Raw genomic sequence first — 16467 nt, forward strand, 5'->3', positions numbered from 1 at the left:
AGCTATATCCATCAGTCGGTTAGTACGGTTACACTTGTTTTAATCATTGGATTAATTGTCTTTGGATATGTATAAACTTACTAATAATGATTCGCCATGATGATTAAGTCTTTGTGTCTTGAAACGGTTGAAAAGTATGGTTGATAGCATGTATGCGATTGAATATTTAATGAGAATGATTATGTGCTAGTACATCGAATATGATGATGATCGATCAGTGTGACTGTATGTAAATCGATGATATCGTCCTACATGTATACTTTTGCATGTTAGAGTAGGAGATGAAGGTCTATACATGATGATTACATGGATAGTATAAATCAGATTCAAAGATATGGTTAGGCTTTGCATGTTGGTTACTGTGTGCATATTTACTCACACCACACGTCTTCGATGCCCCCACAAATAATTAAATTGCACACCATTATAAGTCTAACAGGATTGTTTGGTCTTAGAAAAAAAAATAATAAAATAAAGGTCAGCAATGCACTTGTCACGAGGGTTGATCGGTTGTTGGATTCAAAGTCTACACACTTATGCAATTGTCATGTGGATGGTAGTTTGCATTGAATGCAACAGTAGGTTGCATGTGGCACATGTTGAACTTGATCTAATCAAATAGTGGACATCATGATGGTATTGAACTTGCAGCCCACTACATGTTTTGGTCCAATAACATCATGAGAAGCATATGTGTTAATGATCGTTTGAGTTGTAGGATTTATGACATATAATGACAACCGCATACTTTAAGGAATTATATGAATGAATTGTGATTGGACCGAATTCCTGCCCTTCCATGTGATGTTTCTTTGTGTGTGTGAAACGCATAAATTTCCTACATGTAAAACAGATTAGATTTAAGGCAATCGGTTAAGTGAGTTCCTGATTGGTCGATTGTTCTTGTTATTGAAACTGTTAATTGAGATAGGAATTGATGTGTTCTCGTAGTCTATTGTTGTGTTGATGGTGATGTCTGGTCGATGAACCTTCCCCCCCCCCCACGAAATCCCTTATTCAACGAAATCACATTAGTGTTTTCGGCTATAAGTGATTTCGGCTCAAGTAATGTTTTCGGCCCAAGTGCTTATTAAATCTGTAAAGTTTATTAACTAAGTTAAAGGTGCTAACTGTGTTAAGTGAATTAACTCTGTTAGGATGTTAAACTGTTACTTGCAAATCCCGTTAGATATTAACTTGGTTAAGTTTATGGTGTAACGTTGTTAGTCTATAAACTCTGTTATATTATTAACTCTGCTAACTGGATTAACCCTGTTAATTATGTGACTCCATTACACATATCCATCCAGTTAATCTTGTTAACTAGGTTAAGTGAGTTATTGAATAATTATGGTTAGTACGAACGGGGAAGGACTTGTTTATGAAACATGAGTTACATGAAACTGATTTGATAAACTGTTACGTGGTACACGATGATAACTGCCAAGCAATATGTGAAACTTTACGAGTTTAAACTGATTGCATATACGTGCACACTGTAGGACGTGAGTGATTTACTTTGAGCATAACTTAGCATACCGAGCAAACCAAGGTGAGTTCACACAGCCAAGGCATGGGGTTCCCAGGGTGGGAATGGGATTTGATCATTTACTGGTACTTGTCTATAATGGAACGTAGTGATGTGATTGGATGAACTATGGTACATACTCCACTGTTAGAACTACTGCTAGACTAGTAACACTTATTGGACTGATCTTCGCACACCTGCCAAGGGTTGGCCGCGATATTATGACTGACTTCGCACACCTGCCTTTGGAAGGCCGCGAACTGTAATTTACTAACCTTCGCACACCTGCCTGGTAGGCCGCGATACGGATAAACCTAGTCTAGAATACTCGGGATGAACATCCCCTAATATCTTCGCATACCTGCCTGGGAGGCCGCGATGGAAACTAATACGACACATGACATAACGAACGAACATACTACTACTCACGCTATACTATTACTGAACTGTTAACTGTGAACTCGCTCAACTAGTTGTTGACTCTCTGCTGCATGCCTTGCAGGACATTAGGTACATATGGAGCTTGCACAGGGAGGAGCAGGTCGTTGTGGAGCTTGGATCGTGGATGTTATGTTACACTTACAACACTTGAACTATTTACATACATTAGATTCTCATTATTACGCTTCCGCTACTTAAACTATGTTTTGTTGGAGCATCAATCGTATTGAATGATTGGTTTACATTTATTATACTTGACATTAATTACATGTTCGATATGATTGGTGGCTTGATCCTGGTCAGTCACGCTCCCAAGCGGTGGTACTCCGCAGGTGGATTTTGGGGGTGTGACAGATTGGTATCAGAGCCATTGGTTATAGAGAACTTGGTTTTAATATGGGAAAAACGTTTTTATTAAAACCAGACTATAACCAGAACAGTGCTCTCAACGATCCACAACGACGCTTCGCTCCACGTGCAAGACTCGACATTCTAGGTAATAAGGTTTATGTTTATTGCCTACATGCTAGAATTGCATAGAACTTTGCCCGTAGTATGCTCACATTACTTTGCTCACTACTTGTTACTGCTTGAGAACACCTATATGCCTACACTTTTCTGTCATCGCCCTACTCGCGCACCATTCATACTTACGCTACCTTTACTGTTCGATCATGTCTGGACGTGTTAACATGACTCAAGCCCAGTTGACGGCTCTCATTAACGAACAAGTTGCTGCGGCACTTGCAGCCGCACAAGCAGGAGGTATAACCTGCTAATCCAGACCTATCCTAGGATGTTAGATCCTAATCTCGTGACCCAACTCTCGCGCTTAACCTTGACCTATCTTTCTCGCGCAACGGGTCAGAACGCACAGCAACCTGTCTGCACATTCAAGAACTTCATGGACTGTCGTCCAAGCACATTCAGTGGCACAGAAGGAGCAGTGGGACTACTCCATTGGTTTGGGAAGCTCGAGTCAGTATTCGAGGTGTGTGAATGCCCTGAGGCTCGCAGGGTCAAGTACGCCACTGGTACATGGGAAGGAATCACGCTAACCTGGTGGAACGCGCAACTACAGATACTAGGGTTGGCAACTGCTAACGCCACCCCCTGGAACGAATTCAAAGAACGCATTAAAAGGGAATACTACACGCGTGATGTTCTTTACCATTTGAAAATGACGGGGTCAGGGATTGATGCTTATACGAAACGGTCGAACGAACTGACCATCTTGTGTCCAACCATGGTGGACCCTCCAAGCAAGCGTATCGAATTGTACCTCAAGGGTCTAGCCTCAGAGATTCAGAGCCACACTACATCGGCTAACCTCGACAATATCCAAGACATTCAGTGTCTTGCTCATCGCCTCACGGATCGGGCAGTGGAACAGAACATGCTGCCTAGTTGTATTAGCGCTATTACTACCGCTACCACTTCTGCTACTCCCGCTACTCCTACTGACAACAAGCGGAAATGGGATGGGTATTCCAGCAAGGGTTCAACTACCGTTCAGTCTCAAGCACAGCAGCAGCGCAAGAATAGTGATCACCAGAGCCGAGTCAGCCAACTTCTGGTGGTCAAGGGCAGGGTGGATATCGGGGAATTCACCCAATGTGTATCTAATGCAACAGACACCACGGTGGTTAGTGCAACGAGGGACGTTGCCAGGGGTGTCTCAAGCTGGGCCATGAAGCTAAGGATTCAGGAGCCCACGGCCTGCAAATCGGAATCGCCAGCAGCAACAGCAAGCAGAAATCCTATGCAAAGAAAAGATTGTTCGCATTCCTCGTTCTGGTCAAGAACCTCTCGAAGGTTCAAAGCGACAAAAGTGGTGCTGTGGTTGGCATCACCTCTTTCTTGAAGACTCAGAAATGTTTGCGGAAGGGCCACACCGCAATTTTGGCTCTCGTTACTGACGCATCAGCGAAAGAAGAGAAGTTGGAAGACCATCCAGTTGTACGCGACTTTCCTCAGGTGTTTCCTAAAGATTTACCTGGTCTACCGCCTCGTCGTCAGGACGAATTTCAAATCGAGCTCGCTCCAGGAGCAGCACCCATAGCTCGAGCACCGTATCGCTTAGCTCCACCAGAATCGGAAGAACTATCGACGCAGCTACAAGAACTATTGGATACCAATTATCGGTGAAAAAGAAGGATGGCACTTTCAGGATGTGCATCGATTACCGTGAATTGAACAAGGTCACAGTGAAGAACCGCTATCCTCTTCCTCGTATTGACGACTTATTCGACCAGTTGCAAGGGTCGTGTTATTACTACTCCAAGATTGATTTACGGTCTGGTTACCATCAGCTGAGAGTCCGGGATGAGGACGTCTCCAAGACAGCATTCAGAACTCGCTACGGCCACTACAGTTTCTAGACATGCCATTCGGGCTTACGAACGCGCCTGCAGTCTTCATGGATCTTATGAACAGGGTGTGCAAACCTTATCTTGACAAGTTCGTCATTGTCTTCATCGACGACATTCTGATCTACTCCAAGAGTCAGGAGGAGCATGAGCAGCACTTACGTCTTATCTTGGAACTTCTTCGAAAGGAGCAATTGTACGCCAAGTTTTCTAAATGTGACTTCTGGCTTCGTGAAGTCCACTTCTTAGGCCATGTGGTGTACAGGGATGGGATTCATGTCGATCCATCCAAGGTAGATTCGATCAGAAACTGGCCTGCACCGCGTACACCGACAGAAATACGCCAATTCTTGGGTTTGGCGGGGTATTACAAGCGATTTATTAAAGACTTCTCCAAAATCGCGCAGCCGCTTACTATGCTGACACAGAAGGGCGTTACCTACCGTTGGGGAGATTCCCAGGAAACCGCTTTTCAGTACCTAAAGGATAGGCTTTGCAGTGCACCTATTCTCTCATTGCCGGAGGGCACGGAAGACTTCGTGGTTTATTGTGACGCATCAATACAGGGTCTTGGTTGCGTATTGATAAGGTTATTGCTTACGTTTTGCGGCAACTCAAGATTCATGAACGGAACTACACGACGCACGATTTAGAGCTGGGAGCTGTTGTTTTCGCGCTCAAGATATGGCGACACTACCTGTACGGTACCAGGTGCACAATTTACACCGATCACAGGAGTCTCGAGCATATCCTTCAGCAAAAAGGATTTGAACATGCGTCAACGAAGATGGGTTGAACTGCTGAACGATTATGAATGCGCCATCAAGTACCATCCAGGCAAGGCCAATGTTGTGGCTGATGCTCTCAGTCGGAAAGACACTCTACCTAGACGCGTACGAGCCTTGCAGCTCACTATCCAGTCCAGTCTTCCTGCACAGATACGAACTGCTCAGATAGAAGCATTGAAACCCGAAAACGTCAAGGCTGAAGCTTTACGCGGCTCAAGGCAACGAATGGAACAAAAGGAAGACGGCGCCTACTATGTAACGGGGAGTATTTGGGTCCCACTTTACGGCGGTTTACGAGAGCTTGTGATGGTCGAAGCACACAAATCTCGCTACTCGGTACATCCATGGTCGGACAAAATGTACCACGACATCAGAACTACTTATTGGTGGCCTAGCATGAAGGCCCATATCGCCACCTATGTTGGCAAGTGCTTGACCTGTGCCAGAGTCAAGGTTGAATACCAGAAACCAGCGGGTCTACTTCAGCAGCCTAAGATACCTCAGTGGAAATGGGAAGAAATTTCCATGGATTTCGTTACAAGCCTACAGACTGAACCTACCAGCTGAACTCGGTGCAATTCACAATGTATTTCACGTGTCGAATCTGAAGAAGTGCCTGTCAGATGAGACCCTCATAGTTCCTTTTAAGGAACTCACTATCGACGAACGGTTGCAGTTCGTCGAGGAACCAGTTGAAATCACGGACCGGGATGTTAAGGTACTCAAGAACACTAGAATACCTCTTGTACGAGTTCGTTGGAACTCCCGTCGTGGCCCAGAGTACACCTGGGAACGAGAAGATCAAATGAAACTCAAGTATCCCCTGTTATTCGAAAACCGTGCAACCACTACTGAGGCTGAAGCTACTACTGCAGAATTTCGGGACGAAATTCCAAATCAACGGGGGGATGATGTGACACCCCAGGAAAAACCAGTAAACGATACAACTCACCTAGCTTCCTCAGTAACCGCATGCTAAATTTCGGGACGAAATTTCTTTCAAGTTGGGGATAATGTGACAACCCGAACTTTCAGCGTTAGCATTACCTATCGCCGCAGTCCCTTAAATGGTGTCGTTATGATTCACTCACCGGTATACGTTGAAATTATGTGCGCACCCTGTTAAACTTGTTTGGTTATATTACTATGGAATGTATATGTGTAGATTGGACATTATAGGAATCGGTTACTAAGGATACCTTGTAATACAATCCTTTTGAAGCGAAACGGCAGCCCAAGCTTGGAGTCCGGCCCATTTGTTTTAATCACACTCAAAGCCATACGAGACTCCTATTATCCCATATTATCACGTAAGAGCAAAACCCTAATGCTCTATTCTTTCTCTTGGAGTCGGCGATGATCTGCTGCCCTCGAAGCTTTCTTCCTTTCTTGAAGTTTACCTCTTTGTCTAGCTATATCCATCAGTCGGTTAGTACGGTTACACTTGTTTTAATCATTGGATTAATTGTCTTTGGATATGTATAAACTTACTAATAATGATTCGCCATGATGATTAAGTCTTTGTGTCTTGAAACGGTTGAAAAGTATGGTTGATAGCATGTATGCGATTGAATATTTAATGAGAATGATTATGTGCTAGTACATCGAATATGATGATGATCGATCAGTGTGACTGTATGTAAATCGATGATATCGTCCTACATGTATACTTTTGCATGTTAGAGTAGGAGATGAAGGTCTATACATGATGATTACATGGATAGTATAAATCAGATTCAAAGATATGGTTAGGCTTTGCATGTTGGTTACTGTGTGCATATTTACTCACACCACACGTCTTCGATGCCCCCACAAATAATTAAATTGCACACCATTATAAGTCTAACAGGATTGTTTGGTCTTAGAAAAAAAAATAATAAAATAAAGGTCAGCAATGCACTTGTCACGAGGGTTGATCGGTTGTTGGATTCAAAGTCTACACACTTATGCAATTGTCATGTGGATGGTAGTTTGCATTGAATGCAACAGTAGGTTGCATGTGGCACATGTTGAACTTGATCTAATCAAATAGTGGACATCATGATGGTATTGAACTTGCAGCCCACTACATGTTTTGGTCCAATAACATCATGAGAAGCATATGTGTTAATGATCGTTTGAGTTGTAGGATTTATGACATATAATGACAACCGCATACTTTAAGGAATTATATGAATGAATTGTGATTGGACCGAATTCCTGCCCTTCCATGTGATGTTTCTTTGTGTGTGTGAAACGCATAAATTTCCTACATGTAAAACAGATTAGATTTAAGGCAATCGGTTAAGTGAGTTCCTGATTGGTCGATTGTTCTTGTTATTGAAACTGTTAATTGAGATAGGAATTGATGTGTTCTCGTAGTCTATTGTTGTGTTGATGGTGATGTCTGGTCGATGAACCTTCCCCCCCCCCCACGAAATCCCTTATTCAACGAAATCACATTAGTGTTTTCGGCTATAAGTGATTTCGGCTCAAGTAATGTTTTCGGCCCAAGTGCTTATTAAATCTGTAAAGTTTATTAACTAAGTTAAAGGTGCTAACTGTGTTAAGTGAATTAACTCTGTTAGGATGTTAAACTGTTACTTGCAAATCCCGTTAGATATTAACTTGGTTAAGTTTATGGTGTAACGTTGTTAGTCTATAAACTCTGTTATATTATTAACTCTGCTAACTGGATTAACCCTGTTAATTATGTGACTCCATTACACATATCCATCCAGTTAATCTTGTTAACTAGGTTAAGTGAGTTATTGAATAATTATGGTTAGTACGAACGGGGAAGGACTTGTTTATGAAACATGAGTTACATGAAACTGATTTGATAAACTGTTACGTGGTACACGATGATAACTGCCAAGCAATATGTGAAACTTTACGAGTTTAAACTGATTGCATATACGTGCACACTGTAGGACGTGAGTGATTTACTTTGAGCATAACTTAGCATACCGAGCAAACCAAGGTGAGTTCACACAGCCAAGGCATGGGGTTCCTAGGGTGGGAATGGGATTTGATCATTTACTGGTACTTGTCTATAATGGAACGTAGTGATGTGATTGGATGAACTATGGTACATACTCCACTGTTAGAACTACTGCTAGACTAGTAACACTTATTGGACTGATCTTCGCACACCTGCCAAGGGTTGGCCGCGATATTATGACTGACTTCGCACACCTGCCTTTGGAAGGCCGCGAACTGTAATTTACTAACCTTCGCACACCTGCCTGGTAGGCCGCGATACGGATAAACCTAGTCTAGAATACTCGGGATGAACATCCCCTAATATCTTCGCATACCTGCCTGGGAGGCCGCGATGGAAACTAATACGACACATGACATAACGAACGAACATACTACTACTCACGCTATACTATTACTGAACTGTTAACTGTGAACTCGCTCAACTAGTTGTTGACTCTCTGCTGCATGCCTTGCAGGACATTAGGTACATATGGAGCTTGCACAGGGAGGAGCAGGTCGTTGTGGAGCTTGGATCGTGGATGTTATGTTACACTTACAACACTTGAACTATTTACATACATTAGATTCTCATTATTACGCTTCCGCTACTTAAACTATGTTTTGTTGGAGCATCAATCGTATTGAATGATTGGTTTACATTTATTATACTTGACATTAATTACATGTTCGATATGATTGGTGGCTTGATCCTGGTCAGTCACGCTCCCAAGCGGTGGTACTCCGCAGGTGGATTTTGGGGGTGTGACATAATAGAATTTTCTTATAATAACAGTTATCACACAAGTATCAATGTTGCACCATTCGAAGCACTGTATGGACGAAAGTGCCGAACCCCAGTCTGTTGGGCAGAAATTGGGGAAAAGCAACTATCTGGACCCGAGATAGTGCAAGAAACAACTGACAAGATCATTCAAGTCAATGAACGACTAAAAGCAGCACGTGATCGACAAAAGAGCTACGCTGATAACAGACATAAGCCATTGGAATTTTAGGTAGGAGATAAAGTATTGTTAAAAGTTGTTGGACCGTTGTATGACCCTAAATAGTCAGTTAAGGCAGTTCATCTTTGTGTACAAAGGCGGAATCAGTGTAAACAAAGTAACAACAGCTTTTCCTTTCAATTTCCTTCTCTATTAATGCTTTCTGAGTAAATTTTGACAGCAGTTCGACACCTAGCACATGACCTGATCTCGCTCCAGAAGTTACAAATGAGATTACACATAGGGTATTTATACTAAACCTGATTTCGCTCCAGACACCATGAGCGAAACCCCATGCAATCACCTTTCGGGCGAAATCACCAGGTAACCCTAGGAGCGAAACCCTCTAACAAGCATACAGGAGCGAAATAAACAACATATATCAGATTTCGCTTCTAATGTCACCCATGACATCTAGAGCGAAATCACCCTCTAACACTACAATTCCTGTTTTCCGACTCCGTACAACCTATCTAGACCTAAGACTCGATACAAACGTAGTTAACAGACATTCAGTGTACCAACAGACTCCCCCTTGGATGTTGACGAAGTCTTCAGCTCCGAGTCTTCAGTCTTGGTCTTTTCTCCAATTTTGTCTTCTCATTGTAACAACTCTATCTTCAAAGGTTCAGATCTTATTCTGGCTCTATCTTCAAACTCCCCCTTTGACTGTTGATCTAGACTCCCCCTTTCACAGACTCCCCCTCTCAGTATGCTGGAATTTTGAGATCTTGATCTGGTTCAATCTTTAACACTTAGTTGCCATGGGAATGATGAAGTCCAAAACCTGTGTCTCATTCATTAAACATTACAAACTTATCTCTTCACAAAAACACACAGTCTATCAGTTCTAGAAATCCACTCAAGTATTCAGGTCCAGGTTAATGACCCTGATTACTCAATTAATCTACCAAGTCCAATTTAATGACCTTGGTTGATCTTTTGACAATACAGACTGATTTTGTTAAACATTTTCAAACATTTTCTGAAAACAACAAGCATCAACTTAATGAACTTGCTTTATCATTTTAACATCTCAAACTCCGTCAAAATAAGCTCTCCTCATTCTTCAGCCCAGAACTTTTCCTGGATCTGCTTCAATCTTCGAGAATCCAACGATTAACTCTCCACTTTGATTTGTCAAAAATAAAGCTGAAATAAAATCTTTTTGAATTTTAATAAAGTGTTCTAAACTAAGAAATGAAATACAGAAACTTAAATTGCAGAACGTAAAGAAATTAAACTATTTACAAACATATTTTTGGTGAGCGTGTCAGGGAATCATATCAGCTTATCAGACAAATTACAAGTACCGTTAAGCTTCATTTCATACTCAGACTTAAACAATTCACATCGATTGTCGATATACTGATCCATTTTAAATTCTCACACAAATTTCAATTTACTCAGGATACGATTTAGATGTCTTAAGAACTTAGCTCATTCATGTGTCCCACCTCTTGAATATACTCCCATATCCAGAATCCCAATATTCAGTCTTACAGGTGAGTATACCATAGATGATATCTGTCAGGGGTTAAATGCGAGGGCCGTGAGAGCTCAGGTCGATACTTCCGTATACGCAGAGAGATGACGGCTTCGACTTTTCGGTGTGTCCCCTTTAGAGGATCTTTTAGTTACAACAGCACACGATTAGCATTTTGCAATGTTTCATCGTTTTTTATGCTGAGGGTGGTGCTATATTTCAAGCAATGTGGAAAGTATTATTCGAGGACTAGGTCAGAACTTCCATTCAGCAGAAGTCCCGGAATAATACCCCAGATATCACTGAGTATAAAGACCTAGTATCTCAGAATAAGGGACCTTTCAAACGAGATTTCAGGGGTTACCTATATATCCAAGTAGTGTTCCCCACGAATTACGCAAGTTTGAAATTTTAGGTTTATATCCCGAATAAATCTACTAAATGTGCGAAAACCTATCGACACCTGATCAGCGAGACTGTTTAACTCATTTAATCTTTACAATTCTTTATCATACTATAACTGTCTAGCCGATGTACTATCATTTTCCCTTTTATACATAAGCTCTTTTTCAGTTTTCTATTGTTTTTGGATTTTGAAATTTTATCATGTTTTTGTATTTTTGCATTTTTTACTGTTTTTGTATTTTTCTGAAAAATATATCTACTCCCCCTAAATACCAAAACAAGTAAAAAATCGACAAACCATTGCAGATTGTTTCTCATCTTCAACCGCAACAGTACTCTCATCAACGCCAATAATGCCATCCGACACCGAAAGAAGCTTCATACCATTCAGTTTTAACAGATATTTAAACCGTGTTTTATCAAAAGCTTTGGTATGTAAATCAGCTTTCTGTTCGTCAGTGTGGATTTTCTCTATTCGTATCAACTTTTTCTCGAAACAATCGCGAATAAAGTGATGACAAATTTCAATATGTTTAGTTTTAGCTTGATGTACTGGATTCTTTGTTATATTAATTGCGGCCTCATTATCAACAAAAAGAGGTGTGTTAAGAAACTGCAAACCGTAGTCACGCATCTGTTGCTGTATCCACAGGACCTGCTTCATCGTCATTTGAAGTTTCCCGTGGTCGCCTTGAATATTCAGCTGGGAACCTTTGCTGTGACTCGTACTCACGCAAAATATCCAACTCGTCAAAGAAATCTTCTTCTTCCTCTTGTTCTTCCATCATGTCAAACGAATCCCATAATTTGTCATAATGATATCGCCATGAATCTCCTGGATTTTGTGGCGGCATAGTATAACCTTGACATTCAACATTTGCAAAGCTTCAATAATCCACTTCTCACTTGGAACGAAGACACGTCGTGAAGGACTTGCATAACCAACAAATATACCCTCAATGCAATTCGGACCAAACTTTCCATAAGGCTCTAGAACAGTACAGGGTGACCCGAACGGTTCAAGATACTTCAAATTCGGTTTGCGGTTATTGATTAACTCAAAGCATGTTTTGTTGAACTTCTTGACAGTGAGAACTCTGTTGAGCGTATAACATGCGGCGAAAACAGCTTCAGCCCAAAAATTTATTGGTAATTTTGAATCTGCGAGCATTGTTCTAGCCGTCTCGATTAGTGTCCGATTTTTGCGTTCTGCGACTCCATTCTGCTGCTGAGTGTACGGAGCACTAAACTCATGCAAAATGCCTCTTTCATCACAAAATTCTTCCATCTTGGTGTTCTTAAACTCAGTACCATTATCACTTTGAATTCTTTTGATACGCCTTTGGTACAGATTCTCAATTCTTTTGAACAACGCCATCAAACTGTCAAACGTTTCGTCTTTCGTCTTTAAAAATGAAACCCATGAAAATCTGGAATAATCATCAGTAACCACAAGACAATATTTGTCTCCCGTAATACTCTTGACATTCACCGGACCAAACAAATCCATGTGAAGTCTCTCCCGGGGTCTTGAGACTGAATTGACTTGCTTTGTAGGGTGTGACTTTTTCTTTTGCTTGCCTTTAACACAACTAATGCACTCCCCTTCCAGATGAAAACCTTTGACCTGAACTCCTGTAACCAAATCATTGTGCACCAAATGATTCATTTTTCTAAAATGTATATGTCCCATCTTCCGGTGCCACAATCTCGATTCTTTTTCAGTTGCTCTGGACACGAAACAATGAGCTTGACCCGTGGTTGTAGTAGCTACACTCATATCCAACACATACAGATCATTAACTCTTGGTGCCCTCATGATAATCCATTCCTCAGGGATAACAAATCCTGGTTTCAAGATCAAACATTCTTTATCAGTGCAGTGAGTAGTATACATCCTGTCACAAATCTGCGAGATACTCAGCAGATTGTTCTCAAGCTCAGCAATGTAGTTAACTCTTTCAAACGTCACAATCCCGTTGGATAGCGTTCCTTCACCAATAATCCTTCCTCCTTGATTACCCGCGAATCCTACGTAACCTCCATTGATATTCTTTACATCATACAACAATGCAGTCTTGCCTGTCATATGTCGAGACCCTCCACTGTCCATAATCCAGTGTGAGACTAGTCTCGAAAGATCCTGCACATATCACCAAAATGATTCAAACACTTCAATAAAGATGCCGATTCATGCTTCGCGATCAAGGAAGCTCCGGCAATTCAAATTGCTTAGTCAAACATTGTGTCCACCCAAGCCTCATCAGTCTTGGGTGCAACCTTGGTACTTTTAACTCTCGCAACTTGAATTTTAAAGTTTTCAGCCTTAAGGGGTGGAAAATTTGCATCATATTCAATTTGAATTGAATCCTCAGAAGGTGAAATCTTTTTCTCAGTTTTAGGTTTCCAAACTTATTGAGATAATGCTACCCGTTTGTAAAACTTGTCATTTTTAGTTACCACTTTCTTTACGGGTTCATTTTTTACTTTGGTGTTGTCATTTTTCACACTCTGTTTCTCAACAACCACTTGTGCTTTACCCTTCACTTCAACTTTCCTCTTTTGAGTCTTCACAGCTTCAGTCTTAGGCTTCACGTTGGTACACTTTCGTGCAATGTGACCAACTTGATTGCATCTAAAACATGTTCGAGTATCAGTTACCCGACTCGTGCCTTCAGACTGAGACTGTGAAGCTCTCTTCTCAAAGAACTCTTCATTCGATTTTGAAAAAATCTCTTTATCTTCATCAGTAAGTGAACTCGAACTGTTCACAAACTTTTTCTTTTCAACAAACCTTTTGTTTTGAACATTTCTTCTCTGATAATTCTTATCACCCTGATAACCACCCGACCAATTGTTTCGGTTGTTATAAAAACGCGGTGGAACAACAGGTTTCTTGTAGTATGATTTATCTTTTTCAAAATTCATTTGTCTCTTTGTTTGACTTAAACTATTCACTTCTGACAATTCAACTTCAATCAACTTGAAAACATTTGTTAACTTTTTCACATTCACATTCTCAATTGGAAACCCTGAATCCGAATACAGCTTATCAGATCCCGACATCTTGTACATGACAAGAGTAGATTCATCATTTAAGTTGTTTTTGGATTTTTGTTTCGGAATGTATTTGTCCAGAAAACATCCATCATCTTCAGCTGAATCAGACATCAAAACACTTTCAGCTGTGCTCTTAACAATCTCTGTCTGAACACTATCATCAGATGATGAAGAAGAAAATGTGACATCAATGTTCTCAGGAAGTTTAACTTCATTCTCTTCCTCGATTTCAACCAACCCAGATTGCTTTTTCGTATAAGTTTCAAGAATTGGTGGTGGAACTTGATGAAAACCCACCCCAGTTCCATCTGAGTACACATCTTCGCCTGCTTTGTTTTTCCCAATGAGTTTGGGAACAATGTGTTGCAAAACAAAGCTTGCGGAGTTGTTACTCTTAAGCTTCAACTGGATTCGCTCATTTTTAATTTCAGCCTCTTGAACTTTAAGTTTCAGTTTAGCGATTTCATCCAGTTGTTCGTTGATTGATTCTTCTTTTATCCTAAGCACGACTTTTAGTTGAATATTTTCTTTATAAGTTTTACCGTTTCAGACATCATTATCTTTCATTGTGTTTTTTAGCTTCTCAAATTTCTTAGTAATTTGACGGTTTTCAAGAACTAACTTTTCATTTTCTTACCAAATCCTCTCATGATCAGTTTTATCATTTTCAATTTTGTTAGTTAATTCTTTTATCCGTTCAGTTGAATCTTTCACCATCTTGTCACGATCAAGAATTTGATCCTCAACGCTTCTGACTTTCGCTGTCAGATCATCAACCTTCTTACCGTTGAGATACGTAACCGTATTACAAAATTTGCATTCTTTGATGCAATTTTTGCAATCAACATCCCCATTGACTTTCTTACCTGATTCAGTCGTTGACGTGTTTGAACTGACCTGGCTTTTAGACTCAGAGACGGATTTAGAATCTACCTCAATCGCCTTAGCTGCCAGCACCTTGTCAGCCATTTTTCCGAGGTTTTCAGCAGTCAACTCCTGAGTAGTGTCAATGATTCCAGTATCAACTTTCTTTGACTTCTCTTTCTCTTCTTTCTCTTTCTCGTCTCCTGTTCCCCACCATTTATTCTTCCAATAATCATCATCATCTTTTAACTCTTTGATTATGGCCTCTAAATCAAGAGTGTTATGGTCAATAGCAATGTTTCCATATGGATCAAGATAACACTCCCTATCTGGATCCCATCTATTTGCTCTTTTTGCTTCCGAAAAGATACCAGATATTCTGATCATTCTGTTTGTGGCTAACAACCTTCTGCAATTATACTTCTGTTCTTCAGTTCTGTTGTCTTTCCACGGAACAGGTTCATTCTTTGCCATGAAAGCGTAACCAACCGCATCTTCCTCCGGTAACAGTTCACACCAGTCATAACCCTCATCATCATAAATCACCGCAAGAGCTCTAGATTTCTCTTTGTTCTCTTCAGTCTGCTTCATTCTTGGCGGCTCTGATTTGTTTTGATGATATATCGCCTTCTTGTAATAATCTTCCCTGAACGGGTTTTCAGACTCATCAGCATATGCGTTTCTGCATTCACGCTTGAAGTGACCTTTCTGCTTGCACTTGAAGCACGTCACTTTAGACTTATCAAAGCCCAATTTGGTAGATGGTCCACCAATTGACTTCCTTCCGGTAATCTCCATGAAACGCTGTGCTCGACGAACAGCACTGGCCATGCACCACCTTATGTCGATCAGTTCCATTTCTTCAGGATCTATTTGATCATAATCTTCTTTCGTTAAGTTGTTATTGCCAATCTTCCCAGCTACAAGGCTTTCATACGATTCCAAAACCGACGCAAGGAAAACCATCTGCTGTTTTACCGACTCTTCGCTGAAATTCTGAGCGTTCTTCATGTCTACAGCGATGTTGCAGTGAAACAAATTCTTTGCTTCAGACTGATTTGAATTTGATGAAGATCCACTGTGATAACCACTGCTTTGACTTTCTTTGTTCGTTGTGGAGACATTTTCAGCAGAAAACGCAGTCTTGGGAGAATTGTTCTTCGACATCATGCTCTTTGGATAATACAAATCCAAGTTCTGCTGGTGCGATGAGTGATTGACTTTGTATGTCTTCTTTAGTTCCAGCTCGTGACTTTCAAGTCTCTCAATCAACAAATCCACAGTAAGATCTGCAGGCTTGATCGTATTCTTCAGCATCAATGCATAGTACTGCCAATCCATTTCATCCAGTAATGAATCAAACAGCGTGTCAACTAGCTCATCTTGAGGATAAGAAATTTCATGTCTCGCTAGTTCCAGTTTTAGATGCCCAAACCTCACAATCATTTTACAGACTGACTCATTCTTTAAACACCCAAATAGATCAAACTCCTTTTTAAGCAGTTTCTTTTTGTTTTTCACAATTTCTTTACTTCCTAAACATTTGTTTTTCAACTTTTCC

The sequence above is a fragment of the Helianthus annuus genome, chromosome 14 (genome assembly GCF_002127325.2).
Source record: "Helianthus annuus cultivar XRQ/B chromosome 14, HanXRQr2.0-SUNRISE, whole genome shotgun sequence".
Taxonomy (NCBI): Eukaryota; Viridiplantae; Streptophyta; class Magnoliopsida; order Asterales; family Asteraceae; genus Helianthus; species Helianthus annuus.